Source organism: Pan troglodytes, chromosome 17, assembly GCF_028858775.2.
Source record: "Pan troglodytes isolate AG18354 chromosome 17, NHGRI_mPanTro3-v2.0_pri, whole genome shotgun sequence".
In the NCBI taxonomy this organism is placed as follows: Eukaryota; Metazoa; Chordata; class Mammalia; order Primates; family Hominidae; genus Pan; species Pan troglodytes.
The window spans coordinates 71,512,417-71,530,301 of record NC_072415.2 but is presented as its reverse complement, the minus strand read 5'-3'; the positions used below and the strand labels follow the sequence as shown (position 1 = coordinate 71,530,301).

At 39.6% G+C, this 17,885-nt stretch overlaps 1 protein-coding gene across 2 annotated transcripts in view; it reads right to left on the bottom strand.

Annotated features, from left to right (window-relative positions):
* Positions 1 to 17,885, bottom strand: part of CDH20 (cadherin 20) — a 222,160-nt gene that overhangs the window by 76,117 nt on the left and 128,158 nt on the right. Inside the window, exon 1 of one of the 2 annotated variants that reach the window (XM_024350914.3) lies at positions 6,692 to 7,218. The exons of the other annotated variant lie outside the window; for it this stretch is intronic. The gene's annotated coding sequence lies outside the window, so the exon portion shown is untranslated. Of the gene's footprint in view, positions 1 to 6,691; positions 7,219 to 17,885 lie in introns of those variants that run through there. 2 annotated transcript variants of the gene reach the window in all.

The window sequence follows — 17,885 nt, the reverse complement described above, 5'->3', positions numbered from 1 at the left end:
TTATTATAAGTCTTTCAGAGCCATCTTGGGGTTTTTTGGCCCATGCAAATATTCTACTTGCAATAAAATAAAAACTCAAAAATTTTAAAGAACATATTCAAAGAAGCAAAATAAATATTAAGGAATTAAATAGAAAAGAAAGGTTTGAAATAGATGTAGTGAAGATATTTTATATACTTCAGAACTATTTTTTCCACCCTTTAAGTGTTTCTGAGAGCAGAATGGATATATCAGTGTACACACTTACATGTTAGTGTGTTTATTCCTCCAAAACTTGAGACTATTATATTTATATAATATAAATTTATATTTATGGTGTCTTTCAATTGCAGTTTCACAGGATCAAGGAAGTGGAAATACTTTAGTACAGAGATTTTCAGAACTATGCTCTTCTAGACATTAGAAATTCTAAAGCTTTTTCAAGATCTATTATGAAACTTCTAGGCTCAGCTGTCTTCTTACTTCCCCCGTTCTTTATTGCCACTTTCCCGTTTACTAAGCTCCACCTTAATCTGTGTTACATATTTGGCAAGAAAGACTTCTTCACTAAGTTGGTTAACTGGGGTTAAAGAAGAGGCTACATCTCTATTCTTCACCATCCACTGTTTACTCCTCATGCACTGAATAGTTAAATGGGAACAATTACAACATGTGGGTTAGTAGAATACACGGAAAAACAAAAACAAGCTACTGAGAAAACATGCAGGTTTATAATACTGGGTTCCCAGTATTATAAGAAAGGTAGGGAAAGATTCCCAGAGAACCTTTATCCCTACCTTTCTACCTTTATCAAAGGTAGAAAAGAAAAATGTTGAGATATTGAATTAAACAGTTATTAGAAATTGTTATATTTTATATACTAAAAACAGGCAACATGCATGAGAAAACGAGGGCTTATTGTCCTTAACATATTTAGAAATCTTTATGCTCAACATTTAAAATATTATTCCAGAAAAGAGTGATCAAATGACAATAGGAAAAATTCAGAAAGGCAGAAATAAAATGATCAATAAATATATGAAAAACATTTTACTTTTTTTTTTTTTTTTGAGACAGAGTCTCACTCTGTTGCCCAGGCTGGAGTGCAGTGGCACAATCTCAGCTCACTGTAACCTCTACCTTTTGGGTTCAAGTGATTCTTCTTCCTCAGCCTCCCAAGTAGCTGGGACTACAGGCATGTGCCACCACGTCTGACTAACTTTTTAATTTTTAGTAGAGACAGTTTCACCATGTTGGCCAGGCTGGTCTTGAACTCCTGACCTCAAGTGATCTGCCCATCTCGACCTCCCAAAGTGCTGGGATTACAGGAGTGAGCCACCGTGCCTGGCCTCAAAAAACATTTTACTTTCACAATTAGCTTAAGAATACAAATAATAAAATATCATTTCAACCTATTAAATTAGCAAACATTAAAAAAGAACTAAGCTAACCAATGTTTCTGAGCATATGTTGTTCATATACATATGGATGGGAGTGTGGGTTGATAAAAGCTTTCTGGAAGACAATTTTGCATGATGTGCCACGTCTTTAAAATTACTGATGGATCTTAAGGAGCTAATTATAATATATATTTTAATTTTTATTAGCATTATTGGAGCAAAAAATCAGTGTAATCCATATTTGCAACAATAGATGATTCTAAACATTATGACATACTCATGCATAGGAATACTATGCAACTGTCTTCGAAGGAAGATAGAGAATTGGTTTTAAACCTGTTCTCAAGAACACTGTTTATTATCAATTTCTAACATTGTTGCCACACACCTTTTAACTGCAGAAAACAGAATTTAGCCACTTTGCAGTTTTATAAGTACAAAATCTATTCTATAGAAATACTTCAGAATAAACTAGTACAGTAAGTCAAGTTATGTTGGAATTAGCTGACCCTAGACTGGTAGTGTGACAGTATCCATTATCTACAGATCCCAGTTACCTTTATGGAAGATAATTGCAGAAGGTGTTGTTTATCAGCCTAAGATGCAACATTCTCTTCTCCTTGGTACCACTGGGTCTTGGATCTCTCCAACAGACCATGCCCAGCCACATGTATATGATAAGAGTTGTTATTTGACCTAGAGACTGCAGCAGCAACCTGCCTCTAATTATATCATAGTAATAAAATCATGGGGCAAGGATTGGCTCAATGTCCTCATTTTCCAAGGCTGTTTTTTTAATTCCCCGATGGTTCTTCAGTAGTGTTCTCTAGTTTAGTAACTGGAACCACCTTTCAAGCAAGTGTGCGAGGTGTTCTCAATGAGGACTCTCAGTACATTCCGAGTGCTTGTGCCCCCACAAAGTCCAGTCCAGTTAGCCTCTGATAAGATCATTGAATATGTACTTACATTTTGATTTTTCTTGGGAAGTTCTATGTTAACAAAGGACTTATTAAAAAAGAGAGATTCCCAAATGGCCCAAGACAAATTGATCTGCAACTAGGTATACATTAATGCAAAGGGAAGCCATCGTGAATCCCAGAAGTGACTGGCACCATCAGGAATGAGAATTGTTTAAGTCAGAATCTTCTCAGCCATTTCAGGTGCATCAGAAACCAGCCTAGTTTTGGTATCAAGGTAACCAACTAGACCAAGGCCTGAATTAAGGGCCACAGTTGTATTCTCCTGTAATGAGGGAAGGGAGATTTCATCCAGTGGTCCTTTATCATTCGACCTTCTACTGGATCATTTTGGCACTAAATCATATTTTCTAGCTAGCTCTTGTTATAAAATAAATCACCTCAAAATGTAGTTAATACAGCAGTCATTTTATTAATTTTCACAGTTTTCTATGGATCAGGAATTTGGATACATCTTGGCTACGTGGTTCTGGTGTGGGGTTTTTCATGCGTTTGCAATCAGATAGTGGCTAGAACTTGGACAGTGGGGGTCTGGTGCCACTGGGGGCTGCTGGGCATCTTTGTCTCTCCAGATGGTCTCATTTAGCACCTTTACATGTGATTTCCACATGCACTAATTTGGGCTTTGTCACAGCGTGATGACTTTGGGGATGGCAGTTGCAATCAAGGCTCTGGTGTGAATGCTGCTGTTCTTGAAGCAGAAGCCATGTCTTCTGCGGCATTCTCTTGGTTATGAGTCACTGAAAGTCCACACGCATCTTAACGGGGATGTGGCGAGACTCCAGAAGAGCCTGCGGGGTGGGAGATAATATTGTGGCTCTCTTTAGAAAATGCACTCTGCCACACCTGGAATTCCAGACAGGCATCCAGGACCACTGAGTTCAAGGTTGAAGAACTTTAGCAATCTCAGAATACAAGGAGCCAATCCCCCTCAAGGAGGAAAAGGCAAGTTCTTGCATTTAGAAGGGGGTAAGAAAAAGTTATTTTTCTATGTAAAAAACAGAACAAGTTTAGTCAGACTGGTCTAATTTTCATTTATGATGTGACAGATAGGTGTCTCTAAAGAAGAGAATTCTGTGCAGGCTATATGTACAAAACTTTGGATTATGTCTGTTCAGGCATAACAAAAGAGAAAACATCCTGATGGTTCAGTACTGAGTGGAGAATTATTATCAATCGATCATTTTCCACTTTAGTGCAATAACATATGCTATTATACAGTAGGTTCTATATCAATGATATCTATTCATACTTTTAAGGATGTCTAAAGTCATGGTCACTAAGCATTGAGATTTTTCCAAATATGCAACAAGTAAAAGCGATGGTAAAATCTGTGGCTTGGCTTTAGACACATGGATCACTGGAGAAGTACTAGGAGATAAACAGAGTGATGATGAATAAAATAAAACCTAGTAACTTCTGGAAGTGAGATACTCATTGAACAATGTAAGATTAGTGAGTCACAGTGGATATCATTTATTTCCAGTTTGACTCCTGATTTTATTTAGAGCTTCCTTTGCTCTGCTTATTCTAGCCCAAAGATTGGCACTTCTAGCCATCCAGGTCAAAATCCAGAAGTCAGGGTAAGATTTCTTCCATCCCCACCTTCACACCCCCATATCTGGTTACTTAGACCTGTCAAATTCTACCATTTCTACCTTGTAAGTCTTTCTCAGATCTGTCTTTCCTCTCCATTCCTTCTGCCATTGCCATAGTTCTGGTGTTGTAAATTCCATCCCTTCAGCAGCCCTCTGGCTGGTATTCCTGTTCTCATCTATCCTGTTATCTGCCAGAGTGATCTTATCGGACCACTCACCTGCTAAACGTTCTCTAATGGATCCTCATTTTTTAACTGATAAAATCTATACTCCTTGACAGGACCTTAAGGACCTACACAATCTGGCTCCCCCTCTACCATTCTGTCTCGTCTTTCCCTGTTCCTCAACCTTTTGGGGTCCCTCTGATAAACTATAGATGCTGTATTTTAATACCTTCTTCATGTTTTTGCTCGAAGACAGATGCCTTTCCCCGGCCCTTCTTTGCTAAGCAATCTCAATTCCAGGGAACATCTACTAATCCCCGGGCCTGTCTTCTGTGCCCCCTGCCACTCTGGCCATGATGCCAGCACAGCCCACCTGGTTGCTTTTCATGCTAGCCTGCAAATTCTCTGAGGACAGTGGCTGTCACCTCTGTATTCTCAGCATTAGCATGGTGTCGGCACCAACAGGAATATAATAAAACTTGGAGTTGAATTATTTAAATAAAAAGTGAACAACGATTCAGCAATATAACATTCTCATCTTGAAGAGAATCTTGGCACCTGTACCGCAATATTAAAAGAGTAGAATCCCGAGGAACCAGCAGGTGGGACTGGGATCCTCTCCAGAAGTTGTCAGTTTCTGAGAGCTACACAACGAAAAGAGGTTTGGAGAATGAGGACGGCTTGAAACTTGGAGCAGGTTCAAAGAAATCCATGGAGCCCTAAAGATGAAATCTAAGTGTCTGAAAAAAGGAAATCTTTAAGGCAAGAGGAGAAAAGGTCAAAGTACAGCTTAATAATGATATCCACATTTAAAAAATTCATCTTCACAGAAGATGAGCATCTCTTTAGGAACCAGGAACAGGGAAGACAGTGTTAATCAGTGGCAGAAGAAATTTAAACAACATCAGGTTTCTTGAAGCTTATAAACTGGGACAGGTTGCTTAGGGAGATTTAGAAATCTCCTGCCCTTCCTTAGGTAGAGAGTGATGATAGGGACAAGAGACTGCAGGGGAGGAAGTGTAACACTGACTTTGGCAGGAAGACCTGCCAGGGGTGGGAGATGGAAGCAAAGGATTTTAGGGTCTTTTACAAACACTAGAAATCAATGGTGTTTTAAAATGCTGATTTTACATAGTAGTAAGCATTTATAACATTTCACTCATTTTTGCCTAGGAGAAATGTTGAATTTACAAGCATACAGTGAAAAGAACGAGCTGCCCTTTCCAAGTGCAATCAATTGATGATGATGCTTGATTCTAGCTATTCCTACTCTGACTGGCTATAAAGTATCAGTTAAAAAAATATTTTTTATGACCTGCTGATTGATCCCAGGTAGCACTTGGAGCAAGGCAAAATTGTTAGCTCTGCTGTCTGGAAAAATCATTGTTATTTGGGAATTACAAGTCAGCTTCCACTGCTTTTATGCTGATATTTTTTCCCCTTTCTGATATGTAAATACCATGTAATGAAGCCACAAAGATGTTCAAATGTTTCTAGTGGAAACTGCATTACCAGTTAAAATTGCTGTATGTTTCTTTTCTATATTGGTAAAAGAATTTAGGTTTCTTTGGAATGGAAAATGCTCTTATGTATCTTTTGCAAAATTTATTATTTTTTTCCCCTATAATCCCTTTTATCTTTTCCATATAGTAACTAATTACTAAAAGAAACCCATGTAAACTTTACCAGTTTTTGTTCTTATGAGGCTAAGAACAGTCTAACAGGAACCAAGCCACATGCTTTAATCCATAATAAGGAAAAATGATTTTGCAAACGTTTCTCTTCACGGTATTAAAAGTAAATGAAGGTTAAAGAAAGAGGCTAAAAAGAAAGCCTTATTAATGGGAAATACATTCTGATAAATCAGACGGATTCCAATCTTAATAGTCAATTTAAATAGAATTGTTTAATAGCATCAAATTAGGATTAAAGAGAGAGATAAAAATCTATTTCCACAAGTTGTTTCAAAACAAGACATTCACTGGCTGATGCCATATTACATCAATCTGATTATACTGTTCCTAATAAAGTATGCCCTATGATAGAATCCTGCTGGGAGATGTGTTTAATCAGATGCCTTTGATATTATTTGAGCGAAAACTACTTTAGACTCAAAAGAATCAAAGAGAAAAATCTTTTGCTCCTGCAATCAGTCTTAACCCACGGTGGAAACTAGTGCTGTGTACACACCCCGTCCTAATCTACTCACAGACATAAGCATGACCTAACTGGCTGAGATTTCAGATTTGTCTTTTTCAGAAGCCATGAAAGAAATTTGCTTTGCTTAATAACCATGTTCCACACCAACTGCTCATTTCTAAGTTTATCACAAATCAAGTCGAGATAAAGATTTTCTGTTGGCAGGAATTTTAATGGGCACTAGTGACTACAATTAACAGCCACCCAATAATAATTTAAAATGATTATCTCAGATCACTTTGTTTGGCTCCCACAGGAATTACATTGACACATTCATTTCCCAAGACAATCTTTCTATTTCATTGACCAATCTTGAACATTTCGTAAAGATATGCAAAGAAATAACAGACAAGATGAAAAGTTTTATAACTTACTTTTCTCCTTTCACGGAGCGCGCTATTTTTGCATTTTCCCGAGCTTGCCCCTGAGTGGTGGAGTTCCCTTCCTGCTGCCAGCTCCCACTGTATGTCAGGACAACTTAAAGTGGCCCTCCTTTTGCCAGTTCCAGATTAGTCTTTAAATTAGAATCAGGGGTGAAAGAGGCCATCGGATGCGAGGACATCAGCCGAGTAACTTTGAGGGAAGAAGGTTTTCCTTCCCCTGCTGCCTATGCCCTGGGGTTTGAGCACGTCTCTTGGGGGGAAGTAAGACCCAGCCAGCCCCCAAGTTGCTGATGCAGCCTAAAGCGACTTGGGAAGGGAGTGGGAACAAAAGGCATCTCTTAAGTTAGGTGATTAGCAGCAAATGATGTATGGGGGTGGGAGGGAGCCTGGTATACAAGGAAGGGGAGCTGGCAGTTGCCCTTGTCTGGAGGGGGAAGGACAAAGAATGCTGGCCCTGAACATTTGAGGCCCTGGGGGATTTCTTAACGGAATCAAACAGCACAGGACTATGTGCAGCCTTGTACAGTAAGAGCTAAAGTTCTTTGGACATGTTGTCCTCACAGACAGCTGAAAATATCTAGTGGCAAATACCTATCAGCTACTGATGCATTTCAGAAACAAAAGATAATGGGAATGCTAACAAATCACATGTCTTTTTCACTTACCATTACTTAGTGTTTCCAGTAAGTAAATGCAGTATCTCAGCTGAGCTGCTCTTTCAAATTATTGTTAATTAAATAATACTCCCTAAGAAATCTGTCATTACCGGCAGCCAGGAATGGGTTTGTTGAGTTTGCCTGAGGCTATAAATGCTCCGACAAACGGGATCTTAATTGCCATAAGAGGTAATTTCATTGGGGATTGTAGTTCACTTTTTCCAACAATTTTATAGTATGTTTTACATCTTAAACTTTTGCTGTTTGCTTCTACGTGTGGAGTTCCACAGGGCCATGGGGATCATTCTCCAATGATTCATCCATTGAATAAGCCATTCTTCATAATGGAAAAAATGCATGTTGCTATTGAATCTGTAATTTCCCCCCAGTTCCATTATGACTAAAGAGAAGCAATTGATAACGGATTTTAAAATTAACTTAATTTCCTCCAGTTCATTATATTACTTATCCTTTGAAATAAATGACTTTTGCTGGGAGATATAATTTCTGGTATGTCACGGACCTAACTCTGACATTATCTCTTGTCAACTGTTTTCCTAGTAGACAGGAGAGTTAGGTAGGTGGAACAATTATCACTGGATGGAGTTGAAAGGGAGACAGATGAGGGCATTTGGCTGCAGAGAGCAACATGTGCTATGGCCTAGAATTTAAAGTGACCTTATCTACAAACATTTTCCTTCTGTCCATGAGCAGAGAATAAGGACAAGTATTAAGAAAAAGTCACCTTTTTTTTCAGAGTTATAAAAGTCTCCATATGCCATTTCAAAAAGAAGTGCTATTTCAGCCTTTTCTTAAATGACCTCTTTTTCATCATAATATAATATATTTCTTTCACCTTTTGACTGGTACTTTGGTTTTTTAATCAAGTTACATGTTTCAGAAAAATTACACTTTAGAATGCGTCTTGGTGGTATATCATTCCAACAGTTTCATTTGGTTGAATTAATGTGCAGCTGTGGCTTAGTAGAGGGAGAGAGAGGGAGGGAGGGAGAGAAAGAGGAGAAGATAGAAGAAGGCTCATATAATCCAACCTCCAAGCATAACTTTCCTCAATTTCACATTTCATTATCATTATAGAAACCTCTATCTGTAATAAAAGCATAATTTAGGTCAATAGTACTAAAACGTATATACCCATATTATATCAGTGATTTACTGTTCTGTGGTCAAAATTCTTTCCTTTCTTCCTCTTCACCAAGTTCACGTCTTGTTTTTATCCTTTCTCTATCTGGTGTCACTTGATAATCTTTCATTCTCTCTTTTTTTCTTTCCAGGTTCTTGTCTCTTTTTCCCGTTAAGGCGTGAATGAGCAGGCATCTCAGCCAATATGTCTATACATGGCTGAATACACTTGGTGAAAAGCAGGGTCTCCTTTTGTCTGGACCCTGGATGGCTGCGTGTCATTCCGCACCAACGGGCAGGGCCTCCCTCACAGTAGGAACTTTGCAATAATTGCCAGAACAAATTGAGCTCAGGCTTATCGGTTCCTTTCCTTTTTCCGTTGGAAAATGGAGGGAATAGGGGAACAAGGCCAGTTTTGACCATTAACAATACGGCGTAGAAATAGATTGGATACAGCCAGTGCCCAGTCGTGTTGCAAACAGTCATGGGATAGGTTGTGTACAGGGATGATAAGATGCGACCCTGTAATCACACAGCTAACCAAGCCCCGATTTCCCCACACCCCCCAGGGTGCTCTGGTGTGTATGATATGCATTTATAGCCGTTGGCAGGGGAATTGTTGGAACTGACACACAGACCGCCGGCAGAGGTGAGAACAAAAGATGTGATGGGTTGGTGCTTGTGTTCTTTTTGCATCTGGTGAAGAACAGCAGATGCAACTCTCAAACTGTTTTCACCAGATTGCAATGAGAAAAATGGTCTTTGGTAAGAAATCTGAACATATCGGGGAAAGAAACTCATTTAAAAATCATGTTACACTTTCTTTTTTTCCCTGCACAAGTCTTTATCAGAATCTCTATGAATCATTGATATATTTCATGTACGTACATCCATCTCCCCGTGTTCAGTGTAGTAAGCATGTGTGTATGTATGTGTATGTGTAACTAACATTTTTTATTTTGTTAATTTCATGTGTATATAGGTAACTGGAAATGATAATGTATATACATAAATGTAAATGCAAACATGCAATGGCATGGGTGATTTTCTCTTTACATACATACGTATGCTCATACTCCAAAGGTTGATTCTAAATCTACAAAATGCCACAGGCTCCCTGCTAGAAATCTTTCCTTAATGAGATATTGTGTTGGATTTGCTTGAGGGTCACATACACAACCAAGGTTCTATACTGTGTTGCCCACTATAGGATGGTTGAGAGGGGAAAGGAGACAAGGCCTTACCCTAACTGGGCAGCCAGACTGTTGTTTCAAAACTGCTGAAGCAGCCAGATCACCTGTGCGTGTGACAACCCAGTCTGTATTTCTAAAATAATGTTATTTATATAGGTGTGTGTGTGTGTGTGTGTGTGTGTATGTATGTATGTATTCATTCTCATCCAACTGGGGTTAAGCTTTGCTCAGCTGCTTTCAAAGTGACTGGAAGTAGACAACATGAGGAGCTACAGCCAACTGAGTGGCTTTCCATCTGCCTCTGCTTTGCTTGGAAATAACCAGCCAGAGCAATGGTTTTAGCTTTATTCATTTGTTGTTGTTGTTCTGATCTGAAGCAGAGGCTGACATGAAACAAACATAGCATTTCCTTTTGAAAATTGAATTCTGAAGTTGGCTTCGTCTTTCCAGAATCACAGTGCTATTGCAGTTCCTTCCTAGCTTTGTGAATGTCATAAACAATTTGCATATAAAGCTCCAAATCTGGAGGTAATGACCACATTTGTGTTTTAGGATTTTTGAGGGGAGGGGTTTGATATTTAGTGGTTATGAAGGGATTTGTTGAGATTTGTGGGATGAATGGAACTAGTTTCCCCTATACAGGAGAAATCAAGAAATGGGGAAACAAATTCATAATAAAGAACACCTTTGCCAGTCTTTCACTGGCAATTTTTAAGGAAACACAGCAAAATGCAAAGTCATACAAATGTGGCTTTTTGAGGAACTTCATTAGCATCACCCACAAGCCATAGTTTACAATAAATGGGCACTGGGGCCCCCACAGGTCATGGCCCATAGCCAGCTTGCTGCAATGGAAGTGACGCTTACAGTAAGGCGAGTTCCCTGGATACGATGTATGAGGTATGGATGACAGTACATTATCTAAGCCAGTTGCACTGTAGTGATTTGAAATTGGAAGACACTTAGTGGAGCAAGTAGGGGGGGGAAAGGGATACTAGAGAAACACAGTGCATTAAAAGTCTCTCAGCATTAAATATGCTTAGGAGAGAGAAGAAAAAGAATATTCTTAGAAAAGATTTACCATTATTCTTTAGCAGTAGGTCCTTCCCCTCCCCAAACACACACTCACACGCCTACACATCCCTACAGACAGAAATGAAAAGGGATTTCCCTCACTCAGAACATCCTTAGCATATCTTGATATCTTGAATCTTTTGGGGCCATAAGGAAAAATACTTGTTTTAGGGAGAATAAGGATTTGAGAATCTTGGCTATCAAGATTGTCATTTCTGTTTTCCACACATGCAGTGAAAGGCAAACCATGCAATTTTGACTTAGCTTCATTTCGATGCTGGTGATTGGATCACGGCTGCTCTTGCAGATACAGTTGAGGCCTATTAACTTGAGAGTAATCACAAAGGGACCCGTGATATGTACAGAATCACATTCTCCAGGGGAGACAACTTGATGGGAAGTATGGCTGCATTGCCTGGGTTCTAACCTCTGCTCCACTGTGTACAGGATGTGTAAACTTGGGCAAGTACTTAACCTCTTTGCGCATCCGAGTCCACACCTGTAAAACGAAGCTAATAGTAGTTCCTATGTCTACTACATAAGTCATTATATGTGAGGCAATGGGGCAGAGCCTTCGCACACAGCAAATGCTCAATAGATACTAGTTATTAGTACTAGTAAGCGAACGTAAGCCTTGGGGTCAGGCAGAATCAGCTTTAGATTCTACTTCTGTGTTTTTTTGGCAAACGATTTAACATTTCTGAGGCCCAGACAGTTTCCAATGCATAGAATTGCAGGGTTGCTATAAGCATGAAATCCTCTTGTGTGCCACAGGAAGGCCCAGTGTGTAGAACATAAGAGATGCTCAGTAAAAGTTTGTCTTTCCAAAAGTAGAGAAGAAAATATCCCTATGGCGTAAACTATCATGTTCATCTTTCCTCATAATTGTTTGGATCTTTTCCTTCATTATATTTGGAGGGAGGGAGTGAATTTTTCTAACTTGGGATTTCATGGTAGTTATTGGCCAGGAGGGGTGGTTCCTCAAAGTGATTGAAGTTGCAAACTCTGTATTTGATGTATAGTGAGAAATGGAAGCTTGTTAGTAATGAGACGTAAAATTGTACCTGGCTTGTCAAAAAGACACTCTATACCTGACATTTTTGGGGAAAAAAACCCCAAACACCATAAATATGCTTCTTCATTGTGATGATTTGGAAACTGTCAGATTCTCAAGCAGAGAAGAAGGCAAATTAGGCCTCACAAGCCTCTCCAAATACAGAGAGAATAGGAAACTGATTTTGCAATACTACAATTTGCACATGATTCTAATGAGAAAATCTGAGGGGATATCATGGCAATATGTCTCCCCAGTGGCAGCTGATCATTATATATATATACTCTCATTAGAGATGGTACCAGACACCTTTAGGAGTGTGTGTCTAGCATATTTCTGTCTTAGAACTGACCTTCCATCCTTAAAGGACTGGCCCCTGCAGCCTTGTTTGTAACAAAGAACTTGCCCATCCCCCAGGCTGAAACTGGAACAGGATGGACACTGAGCCAAGCCAGGCCAAGCACATTGTTTGCTGGGAGTATGGAAGGGAACCTGCAAGGATGGCTGGGGCGCTGTGCCCTGCAGAAGCAGAGCAGAGGAAGTGGGACAGAGAAGAGGGAGGCGGGGAGGGCATGGGAAGAGGGCAGGCTCTTGCTCCTTGTTTCAGTCCCTCTGGAGGCTGAGCCCAAACTCCTGTGTGTGGATTCTATGTGAGTTACCTCTGTAGTTGTGCACTAATTTCTTTCTTTGCCTTAAAGCCATCTTGAGGGAATGTTGTTTCCCTCAGACCTAAACTTTACTAGGAGGAGTTCCCAAAACTTTACTAGGTTAGTCCCTAGATAGATGCCTCATGGGAAACTGGCCTCAAGTTGTGGATCCAAGGAAAAACCACTGAGAGATTTCCATGGACTTAATCCTCTTCTCTGTCCCCTAGATTGTTTTGAACACCTTTATTAATTAGGTGAACTGTGGAAGGTAAAGTCGTAACAAGATGGCCTTTGAAGAAATGGTGGTGACATCATGAGCTGCATGTCCCGTAACTCTGCGTGACTAGAACATCATGTCATGAAAGGATTTTGAATACTCATTTTTAAGGAAATGCAGTATGATATAGCATTTAAGTAAAATAGTAAGTTTCTATTGTAAATGTTGTAAGTTATTGTAAATGTTTGTAAAATAGTAAGTTTTTATTGTAAATGTTGTAAGTAGAACAATACTAACAGGAATTGTTTGCAAAATGGTGAATAGAGAATCACTATTGGAATTATTTACCTTTTGTAAATGACCATTTATTTCAAAAAAAGTAATGTTACTATTCACACAGTAAAAAGAAGCTATTTGCTTCTCTTGAGAAATATGTCTTCATTAAGCTATATATATAAATAGCTATATATATATATATATATATATATATATATAGCTTAATGAGAAAATATATATATTTTAAGTGACAAGGTCTTGCTTTATTGCCTAGGCTGGAGTGCAGTGGCACAATCATGGCTCACTGCAGCCTCAACCACCTGGGCTCAAGTCATCCTCCCGCCTCAGCCTCTTGAGTAGCTGAGACTACAGGCCTATATCACCATGCCTGGCTAATTTGTAAATTTTTTTTTTAGAGACAAGGTTCCTCCAGGTTGCCCAGGTCGGAGCCTTATATTGTTTATGTGACTAGTATACCTCCTTCCCAGAGCAGATTCCATATCTTGGTGGGTCACTAAGTTTCTCTGTAGAATTAGAAATAGAATTAGAAATGCATAAATATTCCTTTCCCTGTGTTTTCTGGATGCTTTGATCCTCTATGCTGTTGACCTTCTTGCTTCATTTCAATGTTAATTTTCAAAATGGACCATTACAATTCACTTGATTTGAAAACAAAATTCCAGCCCACGTAGTTCTTTTTTTTTTCCCCCATGTAATTCTTTCTGAGAGTTAATTTATTTCCAAGCTATCAAAATTTAAAAATGTTTTGGAGATCAAAGTGGCAATTCAGTTTTGCGAATCTGGTAACTCTAAAAACTCTGAGATTCTTATTGCTACTTCTATTTTATTTTATTTAGTACAATGGGAAGTATGTGTGCTACTAGCAAAAGGCCCATGCAGTTAGAAGATTAGCCAACATGCCATTCTTTGTAAAAAATGACAATTGTAACTATCAGATCCAAAGTTATGATTGAGAGAGGCCAGGGGGCTGGAGAATGACTAGAGTTAATAGATTTGGTGCTGTTCTTTGCTTTTTTTTGGTTTTCTTTTTAGTAGCTGTAGGGGTATATGTGTAGAAAGTAAGGTGTTCCAGTTCCTGCAGACAGTGACCCTATTTTCAATTTCAATTGAAAACAATATCTAGGGCATATTCTTGGGCAGCCAGGCCAACTGGTTTATTTCTAGTGAGCTCTGTGAAGAGCATGTTTAAAATACTCCTGAGGGTTTACTTGGGAGCTGAAGTTGTTTGATATTACAAGGCTTATTTTGAAATGATTGATTCCATTTGTGGATAGTGTCATTTCCTGAAGTTATGAGTCAAGATTATTGTTAAACATTGACAGACCCTGTTGAGGATTTTCTAAATATGTCCAGTGGCTTCCTACATTTTATTTTAGTACTAATCATTCACATCTAGACCATGATGGAGGATTCTAACTGGTTTTGCCACAACCTTGACTTCAACGTCAGCTCTGGGCTTGGTTCATTAATGTCTGCTTTCAAGTCTGAGAGGTCTGGCTATTATTCACTGTGATGCTAATGTTTCCTCCTAGTCCTAGATATTAATAAATGGGTGTGGTTGCTTTCAGTCCCCTGCGGCTTTGAGTCACAGCCCACATTCACTTCTAGCCAGTGTTTTGATCAGTGATTCTGTAGTGAGGATAGTTTTGGCAGGGAACTGTCAGCTCCTGTAGCAAGCTCTACCCTGCTGGGGTTCCCATACTCTAAGTTGACCAGCGCAGTGAATCAAAGCATCCAGAAAACAGATGGGAGGGGATATTCCTGGACAAACCATGGTCTTTGCTTGCAGTGACATGTGAAGTTTTTTAGCTTATCTACCAATTTTTTTAATGGAGACAAAGGGAGGGAGTGTTGTGTGATGGGCCGAGAGGACAGTGGGTTGGTGGAGAAATCAGTGGGAAGGGGTGAGACTAGGTTTGGACAGGAAAAATAATAAGAATTGTGCAATATGTTAACTTTTTTTTTTTTAACACCTTGCTAAACCACCAAACTTTTTCCCTCAGATGTGACCTTGATTTTTTTTGAAAGTTAGAAGCATAAACATGCCAGATAAGCACAAAAACTCTGAGCTTACATAAAGCATATAATGATGTTATCAATAAAATTTTAAAACGGAATTACCATAGTGGTACGTATTTAATTATGCACACACTTCTTACTGTGCTATATAGTAATAATAGCAAGCGAATCACATAAACACTGTAGCTGGTGTTACTTTTAATAGGGAAGGTAACTAATATTTATTGAATCCCTAATATCTGCCGGGCTCCATGCTGGGTGCTTTACATATGTTATCTCATTTAATAGATAGCTAACAAGGTGTTTCCAGGCTCGGTGTGGGCAGAGGAGGGAGAAATGATACTTCTGGGCCCTTCTAAAGATGCAGAATTCTCTTTTCCTTGTCAGGGGCACACATTTTCCCATTGGTCCAGGCATCTGTCACATCTCCTTGGTTTAGGAATGTGTGCTTCCTGAGCCCTGGAATCTTCGTCACCCCTGGACAGAGTGAGGACACAGTGCCCAGAGTTGGGAGTTGACCGAACCTACCTTCAGATGGGATTTCTGCTTGAAAACCAGGAAGCAGAACTCAGAGTAAGTCAATGGTTTTTGAGGAGAATGTGAACAGGAGACTCACTGCAGCCCCCAGCACTACTCTCCTCTTTCTCCCCCAACGCACAGCCTCCCAAAGAGAAGAGAAGGAAGCCAAAGGGTGTGTTTCAGAGAAGGCCCCACCACCTTCACCCCTCTTATGCCCTTCCAAACATGTTCATTGACAATAGCATTTCACTATTTAGAGTCTGGCTCTTTCATCTTTTGGGATTAGGGAATTCTTTGAAAGTCTGACAACAATCTTGACTACACTCTTCAGAAAAATGTACCAATATTTACACTTCAGGTTAACATTCCTTGATTTAGAGATTCACACAGACCACCAAGGAAAAGCTCTGGGAGGATGAGGGAGGTAGTTGAGAGTCTATCAGCCATTGATTCTCTTGAGGATGATACTGGGATGGGGTGAGGAGCTGGGGCTGAGATTAGAAGAAGCAAGGATAGGAGAACAGTGCTGAGAGCACTCATGAAGGTGCCTACAAGGAAGCGAGAAGGAGCCCAGAGGGGAAAAGGGAAAAGAGACAACAGAAAGGGCCCTTGAAATGGTAGTCCAAGGGGGAGATGGGAAATTCTAAGTCCAGGAAGACAATTAAGTCGGGTAAGAAAGTGAGGTATTGAGATAAAAACACAGAATTGCAATAACAAGAAGTTGTTTACTACAATATGTTGAATCCTGAATGGTATATAACTTAGTGTGAATTACGCTTTCTAGACATTCAACTGCTATCAAAGAATAATTGCCATGCAAAATTATTTATATTTGTGGAGCAAATGACTTTAGGCACTAAGGCTTTTATCTCTTCCCCTGAGGAACCTTTTGAACTTTGTTTTCTTAAACTCTATGCCATCCAGGCAGGTGTGTTACCGGAAAACTTCAAGGATCTTGAGTTATTAGCCCTTATTATTGGTGCTGCCACCATTGACATGCCCTAGATGCCCCCCACCCTTTTTTTTTTGTAAGAGATTCATTATTGGATACTAGTCAGGCATCTTACATTAACAACTATTGTTTGATTTCTGTTTCCTTTTGGTGAAGTGAAAAAAATTATTTCAATTTTTGGAGCAGAGAGGATAATATGTCATTTTGGTAAAGTTACTGCCTATATTCCATCACTGAGAAAATGCTAGCCATATGTGATTGGTTGAATTGTGTCCCTCCTAGAAGATATGTTGAAGTCCTTACCTCTAGTACCTATGAATGTGGCCTTATTTGGAAATAGGGTCTTTGCAGATATAATCATGTTAAGATGAGGCTGTTAGAATGGGTCCTTAACCCAATATTGAGGCAGGAGAATAGGGTCTGAAGGCAGAGAACCTAAGGCCGATTCATGCTGACTTCCTTATTTTTAACTGACAACTTATAATTGTAATATATTTATGGGGTACAAGGTGATGTTTTGATATATGTATACATTGTGAAATGACTAAAGCAAGCTAATTAATATATCCATCACCTCACAGTCTTCTTTTTAATGGTGAGAACATCTGAAATTTACTGTCTTAGCAATCAGAAGGAAAAGGAAAACCCCAACTTTTCACGCCTAAGTAACTAAAGGACCAGAGGCTGCTTCCTTTGCACTCCCCTCCCCTTTTTGCCTAGCAGATGGAAGATTGAGAGTACCTCTGATTGGTACTCCTATGCAAACCAATTGCATAGGAGTGTAACTTTGTAACTTCACTGCAGCCTCTGAATGCGGGCCAAGTCTTCGTTTGCATAGGAGTGCAACTTCGTAACTATTTAGCCTCTGATTGGTTGTGGAAAGCAACCAATCAGACGTTCGCATAGGAGTGTAACCTTTATAACTTCACTTCAGCGTCTGATTGAGGGCCACTACTTCATTTGCAAGGGGTGTATACCAAATGGCCAATGGGAAACCTCTAGAGGATATTTGGACCCCAGAAAATTCTGTAACAGGGCTCTTGAGCCCCTCTACTTGGCCTGCTCCCACCCTGTGGAGTGTACTTTCATTTTCAATAAACCTCTGCTTTGTTGCTTCATTCTTTCCTCGCTTTGTTTGTGCATTTTGTCCAATTATTTGTTCAAAATGCCAAGAACCTGGACACCCTCCACTGGTAACAATATGACTGATGTCCTTCTAAGAATAGGAGCAGACAGACACACAGGGAAGGACGTCATGAGAAGATGGGAGAGACAGGGTTTGGGCTCATGCTGCTACACACCAAGGGTTGCCTGGGGCCATGAGAAGCCGGAGGAGCCAAGGCAGCTCCTCCCCTAGTGGCTTTGGAGGGAGCATGGCCCTCCCAACATCTTAATTTTAAACTTCTACCTTCCA